General features: G+C 34.9%; 1 protein-coding gene and 1 long non-coding RNA gene across 5 annotated transcripts in view; both read right to left on the bottom strand.

Moving 5' to 3' along the window:
• Window positions 1–14,174, bottom strand: part of Drl-2 (tyrosine-protein kinase derailed 2) — a 205,591-nt gene that overhangs the window by 46,529 nt on the left and 144,888 nt on the right. The gene's annotated exons all lie outside the window — the stretch shown is intronic.
• LOC141406529 (uncharacterized) lies at window positions 5,131–13,014 on the bottom strand. Its single transcript, XR_012413424.1, has 2 exons — window positions 12,773–13,014; window positions 5,131–12,708 (listed from the first exon to the last, which is right to left on the bottom strand). It is a non-coding gene; the product is annotated as an uncharacterized lncRNA (long non-coding RNA).

The following is a 14,174-nucleotide window of genomic DNA, read 5'->3' as shown; positions in this document are numbered from 1 at the left end:
ATTTTAAAATTGTGAGGCTTTTTTGGAATGATGAATTTGCCGACAGAAATATAGAAACTGGTGAACTATTGTGAACATTTAGAATAAATGCGGACGTTTTGCTAATAAATTAGATTTGGACATTTTAGTTAGACACTTTAGAACTTTTTTAGAACTTTGACGTTGTAATTAGAATCGCAAGGAATGATGAAAATTCGATGAAAATTTCAAAACAATAGTCGAACAGACCTACGTAAAAAGTTTGATTTTTTGTAAATCAGGTATCGGAGGGAGTTGTCCGAGTTTTTAAGGTTTGGGATCACTAAATCAGGAATTATGGAAGTGCCCACGAAAACCATTATAAAGCTGTAAACAAAACCACTGGGTCTACCTTCGATGAACATTTCGAAACAATCTCTAAACAGCCATTCAACTGCACTTAAGCGACAATATAGAACTTCTTGGAATACTGGCCAAGTTTTGCCTAAATCGGATACCCAATTCATAATTGATTGTGCTCATCAGTCATTGGGTCATTATCTGTAGAAATATGGACTTACCATGATCGACTTACCACTGCCGAAATAGGGGCAGCGAGAAAAATCTGCTGCAAAAAGATTCAAAATGATTTGATACAAGTCCTCATATTGATTTGATATGACAAAAAAATATTATGAATATTATGGACCAGATCGCTTGATCCGTTTGATTTTTTAACACTGCCAGAATCTACTCCAAATCGTCTGAAACGGATGTTGGCATGCATTGTAACGTGACAAGTGTCAGATACATACAACAACACCTCCGGTCTTCCATCATAGTAGCAATGAGTCGATATGCACTCAACAGCACCTCCATCTACGCCAGTCATCCATTGAAGTCATTTGCTTGCTCGCGTTCACTTCATTCCAGTTGATCCTTTAGTATTCCAGTTTTCGCCGTTGAAGTCAGCTTGCTACTGCTGGGGCTTGCTATCCACCAAGGCAATTCCTTGTTGGCTTATTGCGTTTGCAAATTTTGGAAGGGAATACCCATTGTGGCTGTCCCACTAATACATTGCACACAGTGAATTCTTGTTTACTGTCCCTCACAGAGACTTCGGTTTCCTGTCCCACACAGAGTCTTCGGCTGTCTGTCCCACAGGGAAGCTTCTGCTTCCTGTCCCACACAGAGACTTCGGCTTTCTGTCCCACGCGGAAGCTTCGGCTTTCCGTCCCACACAGAGACTTCGGCTTTCTGTCTCACACGGAAGCTTCGGCTTTCCGTCCAACACAGGTACTTCAGTAGTCTGTCCCCGACCGGAACGTCGTCCCCTGTTTATAGAGATACGTAGTAGTTTGTACGAGATCGTAGCAGTAACTATTGTAGCGTTAGCTAGTCATCACATCGTCGTACTCAATCGACATCAGCTCCCAAAATCATCAATTAACACGTTCCCGATCATCACCGAATCGTAGAACTAAGCAACTTCTTCGTCCCCGTTCATCGACAGCAGTCATTGATCATCGTCGTTCATCAGCCGAGTTCACGATCATCGTCAGCCGAGTTTCCGAATTCCATCATATCGTCGTCAGCCGAATGATCAGCAATCAACACGTTCCCGATCACCGTCAAATCGTAGAACCCGAACGCCAACCAGCTTCGTCTCCACAACAAGCGCAGAACCTGTTTATCAATCAAGCTCGTCGTTCCCGGTCATCAACGCAGTTCGTCATTAACGAACATCGTCGATCATTCCTAGCAGTTAGTCACCGTTATCACCGGCCTTAATACAAGCCTTCTCAAGCCTATCAATATCGCATTTCATTGAATTACAACATACTAGTATTTAGATCAATAAACATCCGATTGAACCCCTAGGAGGGATAAAACTAGTCTTTTATTTCGTAAGGTTTAGTGGGTCCTTATGGAGAGCCTGGACGCGACTGGACTTACCCCAGCCGACTGAAAAACCACGTTACAGCATATTTGTGGTCTAAAACCATTATTTCGATGAGACGCATTATTAAAATTGTATATGATCGTTAGCCTAAAGGATGATGGTATCAAATGGCGTGCTATATCTCACTCTATTTTTTTTAGACTAAGTAGTCTCACTTGCCTTTTGCAATCTTTAATCCCCGAAGGCAGATAATGTTTTTCAAATACTCACGAGTCTCATTTATCGGTCGTGCACATTCCAATGTCTTGACAGCAGTAATCGATGTTATAGCTGGTTTACACTCATGCTCCCAGGTGTTTACATTTATTTTTTGTTCATTTCAAACATGTCACAATAATCAAGGTAGATCGAAAATGAATTTTCAAAAGTTGTTTTAAATAGAATTTGTCGTTAAAAATATACGACAATATAGAATTTTACTGCTTTATGTCGAAAAAAGTGCGGGAACACAATGAAGTATTCCAAATCGAATTTATTTTTTCACCTTGTTTAATAGTCTGTTTCACTATGTCGAACGAAAATGAAAACGAAAGAAGAACAACTAAACTCGTGTATGATTTAAAATTTTGTAATTGATTTAAAGCTAACACAAAGCCAATATTGGCATTAAAACCAAAGTTTAGGTGTTTTTCGTTCGCAATTTTAATTTTAATATAATTTTTTTGTTGCTGCAATTCACCATCTACCTTGTTTATTGTGCTACGTGAAAAGTGTTGCCTGATTTCACATGAAATCACGAAACCCATCCGAAATCACGAAACGATGCCCAATGTAAACCCAGCATTAATGTTATAGAACACGGAGTCCATTGGCAAATGTAGGGAGACTGCGCAACAAGGATGAAGCATTGTTCGATCCAGTAAAAGCATTACAAATACAACTATAGAAGAAATCCCAATTAAAGAAGAGGCCTAAAAGTTAAAAGTTAATTGAATTGAAGGGACGAATCAGCTATCATCGACAGAATGGTAAAAGCTGATGCTGAACAAGGCAACATCATGTAGGAATATTCGAGAAGAACAGGACAGAGGCTTACCATATTCTAGATCTTCGAGCAAACTCTGTCAAGAAAATCTCCAAGGAAACTGTCATGAGAATCATTTAGCGGAGGGGTATAAATCAACTTCGAACATGACAAAAGCGACCTCAACTGCAGCATCTTTGCTGATCCTGGGAATATTGAAAATATACAGACCCTACAGAAAAGGAACTTACGCTAACTTCGGAGATCACAGATTTGGCCCAAAAAAATATAATAACATATTGGATCGAGACTGTTTAAGAAACATTTAAATGAAATAAAAATATATTCCATCATTTAAAGGTAGAAGACGTTAAGAGTCGATGATGGATTTAAGTTAATTTAAGTTGTAGCGTATATTTTAATTTGGAATCAGTTTTACAGCAACAACTACAGTATAGAATTTTCTACAATCATGAAATTATCGCTTAGTCTGTTTCCTTTGTTTATTTCCCTATTATTTTTGTGGTACTCTCTCCCATATTTGTTTTAGTTTAATTGTTCTTCTTCATTGTGGCGTCGTTCATTATTACGCCTCGTACTCTCTCATATTTATTACCTCTTTCCCATTTGTTGTTGTATGTGCATCTATGAATGGATGCATTTCGTTCAACTTTGTAGAACATCCTAGATTAAGGATTCCACAACAGTTTGTGTTTCAACTAAAGTTGTAAATTAGACCGCGAATTAAAATCGTCAGATAAATAAAGCAAAAAATAACCTATGTAAAGTAAGACTGTGTGCTTAGTAGAGCCAAGCTGTATGCTTAGTAAAGTAAAGACATGTCTGAATAGATGAAGTAATAAAGCATTACAGAATCGTATTTTAAACAAACCCGAGTTTTATTTGGTATAAATAGTTTCGGGAAATAAAATAAAGTGTACACGTGGTTAAGTTGAACCTAATTCCGTAACAATACATATTCAAAATAGTGGAAAGATAAGGGTTTTCATCCCAAGTGGAATTATCTAAATTTTTCTACCACATTTTGGAAATTTGAAAGCAAATTCTATTGCTTCTTGTTTGTTATAACGATATTAGTTATCAACAATCATTTTCACAATAAGTCGAGCGAAAAAATACTATATTACCGATCTTATTGAATCTCCAATTTTGAATGTGGTAAATTCAGATGTCATCTTAACTTGGTTTTCATGGGAATCTAGACTTCTCAATGAGGGGACATAATTTACTAATGATTTAGGCAAAGTAATCGCTGGATGTATTTTTTACAGCTCGTATTTCAAACGACACCTATATGCGCGATCAATAAAGGTTGGCCAATATTTTTTCCAAAATCTTTCTATCACCCAAAATAATGCATTATTTTGGGTTGAGAAAGACCGAAGAGGATAAACACATTAACAAAGGTATCAAAAGGTTCTTGTTAAGTGTAATTAGAAAGATTGGCTAAACCTTTGTATCAGTTTAAATTTTTTGGAACAAACATTTAATCATATCCACAACTCGATTATGTGGAGAACCTTGTCACTTCCTTCATTTTTCGCATTTTTCATAAAATGCAAAAAAGTATTAAAAACAAACCCAATTATTGCTTTTGGGTTTACACATTTTTAAGTTATATGAATTCAGGAAAAACCAGGGTTCTATAAATTGTTTTCATTTAGATCGACCTGTATGTATGTTCGGTTCTATAGGACGTCCTGTTCGCCGAATCTATTATGTCGATGTCATCCTTTCAAATAATATCAGTGTTTGCTAAGCAAACTTAATACTAGCGATATTATATACATTTTAAAACAACCTACAGACAATTTATAGAGAATTTATATATATTATATTTTTGAATATTTAACTATCTATACCATAGATTTAATAAAAAGCTTGCCAGAAAAAGTCAACCATAACTTTTAAGCATGTCTTTAAACTTTAGCATAGCTGTATATATGGATGTACCATAAATCATATTGTTTATGGAAATACCAGAAATTTTCAATACAAAGCGCAAGAAGTATTTTCACGAAATTTGCATATTATATATTTTATTTGTTTAGTCAACTTTGGCCTATAAAAATGTTTCTTCTTTTGAGATTTGTGACATTTTTTTTTGTTTTTTTTTTTTTTTGCTTACGAAGAAGAAAAAGATTTAATTAATGTAATTTGTTTAAAATTCTGTCAGTTTGAATATGGCCAAAGTTTTATTTTTATTTTCCTTGATGGTAAGTTGTTTTTGCTTTTTTGTTGTTGTTGCTGATGGCAACTTTCTGTTGTGGCTCAGTGCCGTTGTCCTTATTGTGAGTGCTTAAATGTCAACATTTCTTGACAACTTTATATTCAGACATTTTGAGGTTTGTTACTGTGGTTGTTGCCGTTACTGGCGGACTGTCATTGCTGCTGGCATCCTGATGAAGATACATTTGTGTGTACGAAGCTTTGTTGTTATCGTTATCGTTGTTGCCTAGATTTTCTTGCACTAATTGAGAATTTGCACATAAAACAAAGACGATCACTTGCAGAGCAGCAGCAGTAGTGGTATTTCGTTATTCTATTGCAGAGTGTTTATTTGAGGTGGAGTAGGTAACACAAACTAATGTTTAACATTGCCACCGCAGAAACGCACACACACAGGCATACATTTACCGAAAACAGACACTAAGAAAACCACAGTGTCAGAGATCCAGAGACACAGAAATGAAAAATTCTAATGCTCTTCCAAATATGCAGAATGCAGACGAGTAGAACACTTGAACTGAATTGAACCGAATGGAACTAAAAGGGGGAAGTGAAGGCAGCATGTGAGTGAGAAACTGACCTAATTTAACATCACACATTGATTTCTTTAGAATGAACATAACAAACGACCAAAATAACAAAACCACACACAAAAAATGTACATGAAAACTAACACACACACCAACACAAGCACGACGCACACGTTTTCATACCCACATGTCCTTTTACCCAAAGGGTCATAGAAAAACAACGGATGTATTAGGGTAGAACCGAGGTTGATTATAGTTTTTGAATTTGAAAGAAATATAGAAAAATATAGTTGAATATTGTTGTAAAATTTGCAAATTTTTTGCTTACGAGTATGTCGTGGTTTGCACATGGACCAGGCTTACAATGTGTCATAGGTTTCGATTAAAATCTTAAAAAGTTTTGAGGCTTAAATTTAGTTTTTTTAAGGCGTTTACTGAAACCCCTGAAAAATGCATTTATTTCTATATTCCATTACGTTTCGATATTTCCCGCTGCCTAATGCTCTTATGAAAGGAAACGAAATTTGCCGAGTTATTGTTGTGCTGTTGTTACTGGACGTGTTTGGTTAGTTTTGTTGTTGTTTTTTTTTTTTCAACAGTAGTGTAGTGGTGAGCACTACTCGAAACTAAAAACATAGACACAAAAAGGACAGAGGGGTGTTTGTACGTGGTTTTTGGTATGCACTTTATAAAACATACAAACAGGAGCACGTACACATTTATACACAAGCAGGCATTTGTTTTTAGATATACTCACATCTCGGTGGATTTCACTAAGAACAGCTTAAGTCGAATTATGACAATTTAGAGTATTTAGTAAAGATGATCCCTTTAGGAATATAATGTCTTGTAAAGGCGACATTGTGTATTTTCAAGGTAGTTTTGGGCATACATATTTATGCAGCTGTTTATTGGAAACAATAAGGGAATATCGATTGGAAAGAAGAACTGCAAAAAATTATCAATTATAGAATATTTAAATATAAATCTGATTTTGATAATCTGACAAAATTAAAATGTTGGACTTATGCGGTTATTTGTGTAAACCACAGATACACTAGGGATATGACTTTTTTTCAACCTCCTATCTTGGTAAAATATTTAGGTCAGTTTTTACCTAAGATTACACAAAATCTTAGTTATAAAGTTATTCGATAAAAAAGCTTCCGCATAAAATGCTTTTAAAGTTTTTATTTATATATCAGAATTTTAGACAATTTGCACGGTGCTCTTGAATCTACTTTAAATGTAACGAGCTTACACCTAGAAAGTTTTTGCGCATTCTGAAACTTCAATGTTCATAGATGAGAAAATCTGAAAATGAAAATATCGCTGGAGAGCTTTTTAAATAAATTGCGGCCAGTTCACATTTTTAGAGTTTTTTTGGTTTTCACGATTTTGCAGCGAAACCGTAAGCCCTATCGAAATGGAACTAAGGAAAATGTTGTAACAGTGAAATATCTCTACAAGATTGGCCTTTATGATGTGTTCGTAGGTTTTACCCTTTTTGGGATATAGAAGTTCAAATTGGGACAATGTACTGACTGTATCGCCTCCTTGTAAAACAAAGTCATGTACGGTGCGCCTTAACTAACTCTAAATAAAAACCGCTTACACCTGGGAGTTTTTGGGGATTTTGAAACAGAAATGTTCATAGATGAGAAAAATCCAAAAACAAGAAAAAATCGCTGGAGGGATTTTAAGATAAATCGCCGTCAAAGTTCACATTTTTAGGGTTGTTTTAGGTTTTTGCAATTTTGCTTGGAAACCGCAAGTCATATCGAAGTTGTAGCTGTGAATGTGGTAACTGTGAAAATTTTCTAGCTATTGTCCTTTATGATATTTTCATAGGTTTTACCATTTTTGAGATATAGAAGTTCAGGTCACATTTTTAAGTTTTTTTTAGGTTTCCACGATTTGCTTGAAACGGTAAGTCGGAATGGGACTAGAGAAAATCTTATAGCTGTGAAAATTCTAAACAAGATTGGCTTTCGTAATTTTTTCCTAGGTTGTTGGGAAATTGCAGTCATTACACTGTGTTATAAGGAGACGATACAATCAGTGATTTGCCCAAATTTGGATTTCTATATCTCAACAAGTAAAAAAGTGTCAGTCCGCTTTGCCGACAGATATATACCCTCAGCCAATGTGAAGCGAAACTATCACCTCCGGACAGATCGAATGTATTTAAGGCCTCTTCAGAATTTTGTGGCCCTTTTTGGACATTTGAACATGCCGACAAAAATGTAGATTAGGAATTAACTGCACTAAGACACAAATGTTGAACTTTTGTAGAGCAGGTACCCGTAGGGTGGACCGATATGTGCCATTTTAGAAGTTAAACTAAATTTTGATAAAATATTAGGAGATCCAAAGTTTGGACCAAATTGGTTGCCCCACTCAAGTGATATCATCCTTGCATTTTAGTGACATTTTTTAAATATTGTGGAGAAGTACCGAAAGTTGTGGACCGGTATTGCCCATGAAACTAAGTTTGGATATAATATGACGAAGACCAAATGTTGGACCAAATCGGTTGAACAGTTCGACCGCCACATATGGTGACATAGGGGTTTTTTACACCTTTCGGGCTGTTTTCCCAAGAAATATGGACTTGCCCTGAAAAAACTTTTACCGTCGTAATGGAGGTAGCAAATGTAAATCGATTCAACAAAAATCAAAGTGATTCGAGAGCAGGTCCTAAACTGAACTTATCCGAAATTTTGTGTGGGAGGTACCCGAAGGAGTGGACCGATTGGGGGGTCCATATTGGAACCTCATCTTAGTCTGGTAGAAGTTTCACGATGTGCAAAGTATGGGCCAAATCGGTTACTTCCATCAAGAGTTATCATGCCCACAAATTTTCCGAACATTTTGTGGGGGAGATACCGGAAGGAGAGGACCGATATAGCTCATCTTCGAACTTAAACCAAGTTTGGACAAAATATTACGAAAGCCAAAATTTGAACCGAATCGGTTTATCCGTTCGAGAGTTATCGTGTGCAACAGCCAGCCAGACGGACGGACATTGCTAAATCAACTCCAAATTGTCTGAAACAAATTTCGTCCAAACATACTTGGGGTCTAAAACCATTATTTCGATTAAGCACATTTTGCCCGTATGAAAGTGTATATACCCTCGTTAGCATAAATGCTGAGGGTATACAAATCGGTAAAAATGGCTTTTATTTGGCTTTACAACGGGGGGTCACCCTTTAATAGGCAAAAGATCTTTCTTTCGGGCAGCAGAAATAATTTTTTGAGAAAAACATTTTTTCATTTCATAGTCATAACCCTAATATACACATACACATTCCTCTACACAGATGCATATGTGTTTTTACATTTATTTTGAGCTGACTAATGGAATATTGTCTCTTTGAATTGCTGTTGTTTTTGTTGTTCCTCTTTGGCTTCTTTAACATCAACAGCAGCTACAACTATAACAACAAAAAATAAAAAAACAACGACTAAACGAACAACAAGAGCTTCAAAGAGAACAAGAAACAACGGCTACAGGGAAAAAGCCACAAACATAACAACTTTATAAATAATGTATAGCAACAACAATAACAACAAATGGGAAAAAATAACAACAACAACAAAATGAGAACACAATGGAATTGCACAAAATGATTTTAACACTTTTGCGAAAAAAGCACGCTGGCGCACACTATTGGTCATACAAAGGGAAAACGGAAACCGCCACAGCAATAACAGCAGCAACAACAAAAAAAGGGTACACAATTTTCCAACACTTACTTTGGACTAGCTTAGTGTATTTGTATTGTCATTTATGGAACACATATTGTATTTGTAAATAACAACAACAAACAGTGCCTGAGAAATCTAAAACTCGAAAAACATTGGTAGGTCATCATGGCATACAGAACTTCATCATTTTGTGAGAGTTATCAAAAGGAATAATTTTGAAATGGATCTTGAAATACAAAAAGGGAACTTTTGATAATGTTTTCATTTAACGTCTTTAATGAAACAAAAGTTGGACTCTCTGTAGTGGGATTATGTAACTCATTTTTGCTGTTACCAACAAAAATCGGTAAAATTAAATCGCAAAATTATGACTAAAACATAAAGAAAAGTTGGCATCACTGTTTGTGTCGGTAGAGGCTAGCGACTACTTTTTATTCATCGTTAACATACCGAGAAATTTCGTTAATTATCGAAATTTTAAGCATTTTAATTTTACCGACAATTATCGATAACAGCTAAAATGAGTTACAGAATCCCACTGCTGAACTACAAAAAATATACATATGTACATATATCATATCCAAACAATGGTTTTGAATTCTAAATTGCTATGGACTATCCAAATCAATACTCCTTTTCATTATCAGGAGAATATAGTTTTCGATATTATCAAAGAACAATAAACCACATACACAAACCCTCTCCAATATTCTTACCACAGACTGTATGTGAATAAAAGAAAAATAGAATAAAAATGTTTTTACATAAATATATGTATGTACATTAATTTAATGTGGACACATTTCTGTGGAATATTCAGATGACGTTGGCTATGACTATGACGCTGACAATGTTGATGTTCATGATGGCGTTGAAGTTTGTTTTCTTTCATTTTTTTTTGCCAAGGAAATGGAGCAGACCTTTTTGTTTCACTTTACCATTTAAACGCGATACAGGCAGAGTAAAAGTGAAGTGGAATTGTTGCAACGATTAAAAAAGGCGACAGCAAATAAAAAGGAAACACAATGAAAAAACAAACCACAGCGTTTTGGGGTCAAACACATTTCCGAGAAAATTTCTTGAAAAAAAAAATAGTAAATGTTGTTGTTATTTTTATGCTGAGACAACACAAACAACTATCACAACAATAACTGTTCTCCAGAGAATATTCCAACAAACTATGCTAATTGTAACTGACCAACGACGTGGTGCTTGGTCTAAGAACTTCCTGTTTTGAGCAGTTGAAGTGCATGTGTTTTTTTTCATCTTCATCGTTTCCATCGACGTATTTTGTATTCATTTTGTTTTCTTTTCCGTTATGAAAAAGAAGAGTTCATGAAAAGTATTAAAGCCCTTTTGTAAAGCCATTTGATCCGATAAAGTTTGTTAAACATGAGAATTGTGTACATCTCAAGGCGGGAAGGTTTGTGACAAATTTAAAATTACTTTAAATATTTTTTGTTCGCATAAAAATATGAATGCTAACAAGCTAAAAACAAACCTTCATACATATTTGGAAGGTAACATGAAATCAAAAAATGATCTATCCGAAGCATACTGCTTGAGTGAATCTCGCAGTAAAGGGCCACTGGTCAAAAGTGGTTTGCTTTTGAACGGATTGATATATTTGAATAATCGTTTATTTCCGCCTTTAGGATAATGCTTTGATACACAGAAGTAAAAAAGGCCTCTCTAACATATGTCCCAAACATATATGTATATGTTTGCAACCGTCCCAAACATAACATATATTTGGGTCCTGCAAACAGTGTATGTTTGTATTTATAAATGGTGGTGGTTTTTCTTCTATTGAAATACATAAAAATACCAAACACAAAAGCAATAACAGACGCGTAGGTACTTACAACATTCCAAATGCAAGAAATAGTGTCACACTTTTAGAAAGAAAAACAAATAAGAACTATTAATTATAAAATATAGAAACATCGTTGAACACTTCTCGTAATAACACTGTGCAACATATTCAAGGTAATTTTGTGCAAAAAAAATTCTAATGTGGATTTTATGCAAGAACAGACCCAATTGAGAAAAACTGTATTTTGGTTTTGTGTTGTTAGATCAGGTTTAGATCCATCCATCCAATTTATTTCTTTTCGTCTTCCTTTGCTAGGTTGGATGAATAAATCACAACAACAACAAAGAACGAAACACAAGTGTTCGGCCGCATACACACCACCAAAGCAAAACAGGCTTTTCTAACCCTCCCGTCGCCCAGTGGTGTCGCTTCTTTGTAAACATGGACAAAAATAGGAGTTGACTGAGTTTTTGTACAAGTACTTATGAGGATAAAGGAATGAAAAATTCCAAGTTTGGTCCATATCGGTTCAGATTTGGGTATAGCCCCCATATACATATATATACCTTTCCCCGATTTTGCTATAATTCTTTAATAGAATTGCCTTCAAATTTAAGATGCGACATTTTCATAGGCCCCCGATCATTTTTAACGATTTTCACAAAAATCCGTTCAGATTTGGACATTGTCCCTATATACACTCCCAATCATCTGAATAGGTTTGACATTTTTTCTTTTAGTATGTTAAGGTATCTTCCGATGTGTTCGTATTACAGATCCATACTATTTAGTTTTAATAGTTTATAAAAAAGTGCCCAATTTTTGCGATCATCAGAATAGGTTTGAATCAAATAAAATTGAAAAATTGTACTACCCATGCAAATATTGCCCAATTTTTTGGTTTAGTTTAGTAAAATGGAACATTCTGATAAATCCTTCAACAAATTTGACCCGCTTTATTAGAAACGTGGGTTCAGTTCTCAACCTGGAAAAGTTACCAAGAACTTTCAGATAAAATCAGGGAATATTCTTTTTGATTTCGTTAGATCTCTTTTGAGCTTCGAAAATTGTCAGAAAGCAATACTAGGATCGATAAATTAGAAATGTCATTGAAAATAGTTGGTATTTGAGCTCAAGTTTAATTTTTTAGCTATACTTGCAGTAAAAATTTAAATATTATCATGCTCACAAATCCAACAAAGTTGACCACATGTCAATTCTAGGTGAATACACTTTAAGTCTCCCCTGTCCCTTAAGAGATGTTTGTGGAACAATTATATAAAATACTAGCAAAGTGCCCGCTACTTCGTATGCGTTAAATATACAAAACAAATAAACAATATATAATATAGAATGGTGGAAACATTTTGTGTACTAATACGTACCACTTTTGTTCGATTTTCGTCACGCCTACACATCAAGAGCAATCCACATTTTTTGAAATAGTTTAATTGAGGTTCTCAGCGCAAATACGGCCTAACCCAACAACCGCCATCCTCATTTCCAGCACTATCTGTTCCCCCAGAACCAATTATAGAACTATTTAGTAGTTTACATGTAAATAGATAAATACGAACCTCCTCCTATTATTTCAAAATTCCCTTTACACAATAACAAATTGTACCAAATCCTTATTTACAACTTTTCGTATATTTATGGCACATATTTCTTAAATCGGACGTTATAAGCAAATGGTAACAGTAATCTTAATTCCAAATCTCATGAATCCAGATCTATCCGTTCATCCAATACAAAATTGTACCATACATGGAACCATTTCGTACCCCTAAGTGTACCTAATTCCACAAATTAGGATTCGAGCGCTATAATTTCACCCAAATCCTAATTGTACAAAATGTAGTACTTTTTGTAAGCATAAGTACGCATTTCCAAAACTAAGTACGCATTTCCAAAACTAACCCCAAAACTAACTCCAAAATTCAAGATTCTAGCTCTAATCGTTCGCTCAAATCCAAGTTGTACCAAATATAGTACCGTTTAGTACTTTTCGTACATATAAGTACGAATTACCAAAACTTTCTCAATCCTACACCCCAACAGTAATCTTAATTCCAAACTTCAAGATTCCAGCTCTAGCCGTTCGCTCAAATCCAAATTGAACCAAATTTAGTACTTTTCGTACTCATAAGTACGAATTTCCAAAACTACTTCCATATCTCAATCCTACACTCCAACAGTAATATTAATTCCAAATTTCTTGATTCTAGCTCTACCCGTTCGCTCAAATCCAAGTTGTACCAAATTTAGTACCGTTTAATATTTTTCGTACATATAAGTACGAATTTCCAAAACTTCTTCAATCCTACCCCAACAGTAATCTTAATTCCAAACGTCAAGATTCCAGCTCTAGCCTTTCGCTCTAATCCAAATTGTACCAAATTTAGTACTTTTCGTACTCATAAGTACGAATTTCAAAAACTACTTCCATATCTCAATCCTACACTCCAACAGTAATCTTAATTCCAAATTTCTTGATTCCAACTCTATCCGTTCGCTCAAATCCAAATTGTACCAAATTTAGTACTATTTAGTACTTTTCCTACCCATAACTAAAAATTTCCAAAATTTTATCAATCCTACAATTCAACAGGTATTTTAATTCCAAACTTGAGGATGGCAGCTACATCAGATCACCGAAATCCAAATTGTACCAAATTTAGTACCATTTAGTACTTTTCGTACCCATAAGTACAAATTTTCAAAACTACCTCAGTGCTATGTTCAAACAATAAGCTTTATTCCGAATTTCAGCATTCCAGATATATCCGATAACTCAAATCCAAATTTGGTACCATTTAGTACTATTCGTATCCATAGTACGAATTTCTAAAACTACCTCTATCAACACTCCAACATCAATTTTAATTCCGAATTTCACGATTCCAAATGTATCCGTTCGCTCAAATCCAAATTGTACCAAATTTAGTACTATTTAGTACTTTTCCTACCCATAACTAC

Source organism: Musca autumnalis, unplaced genomic scaffold (genome assembly GCF_047663935.1).
Source record: "Musca autumnalis isolate F117 unplaced genomic scaffold, ASM4766393v1 scaffold_5, whole genome shotgun sequence".
Lineage (NCBI taxonomy): Eukaryota > Metazoa > Arthropoda > Insecta > Diptera > Muscidae > Musca > Musca autumnalis.
This window is presented reverse-complemented; position numbering and strand designations above follow the sequence as displayed.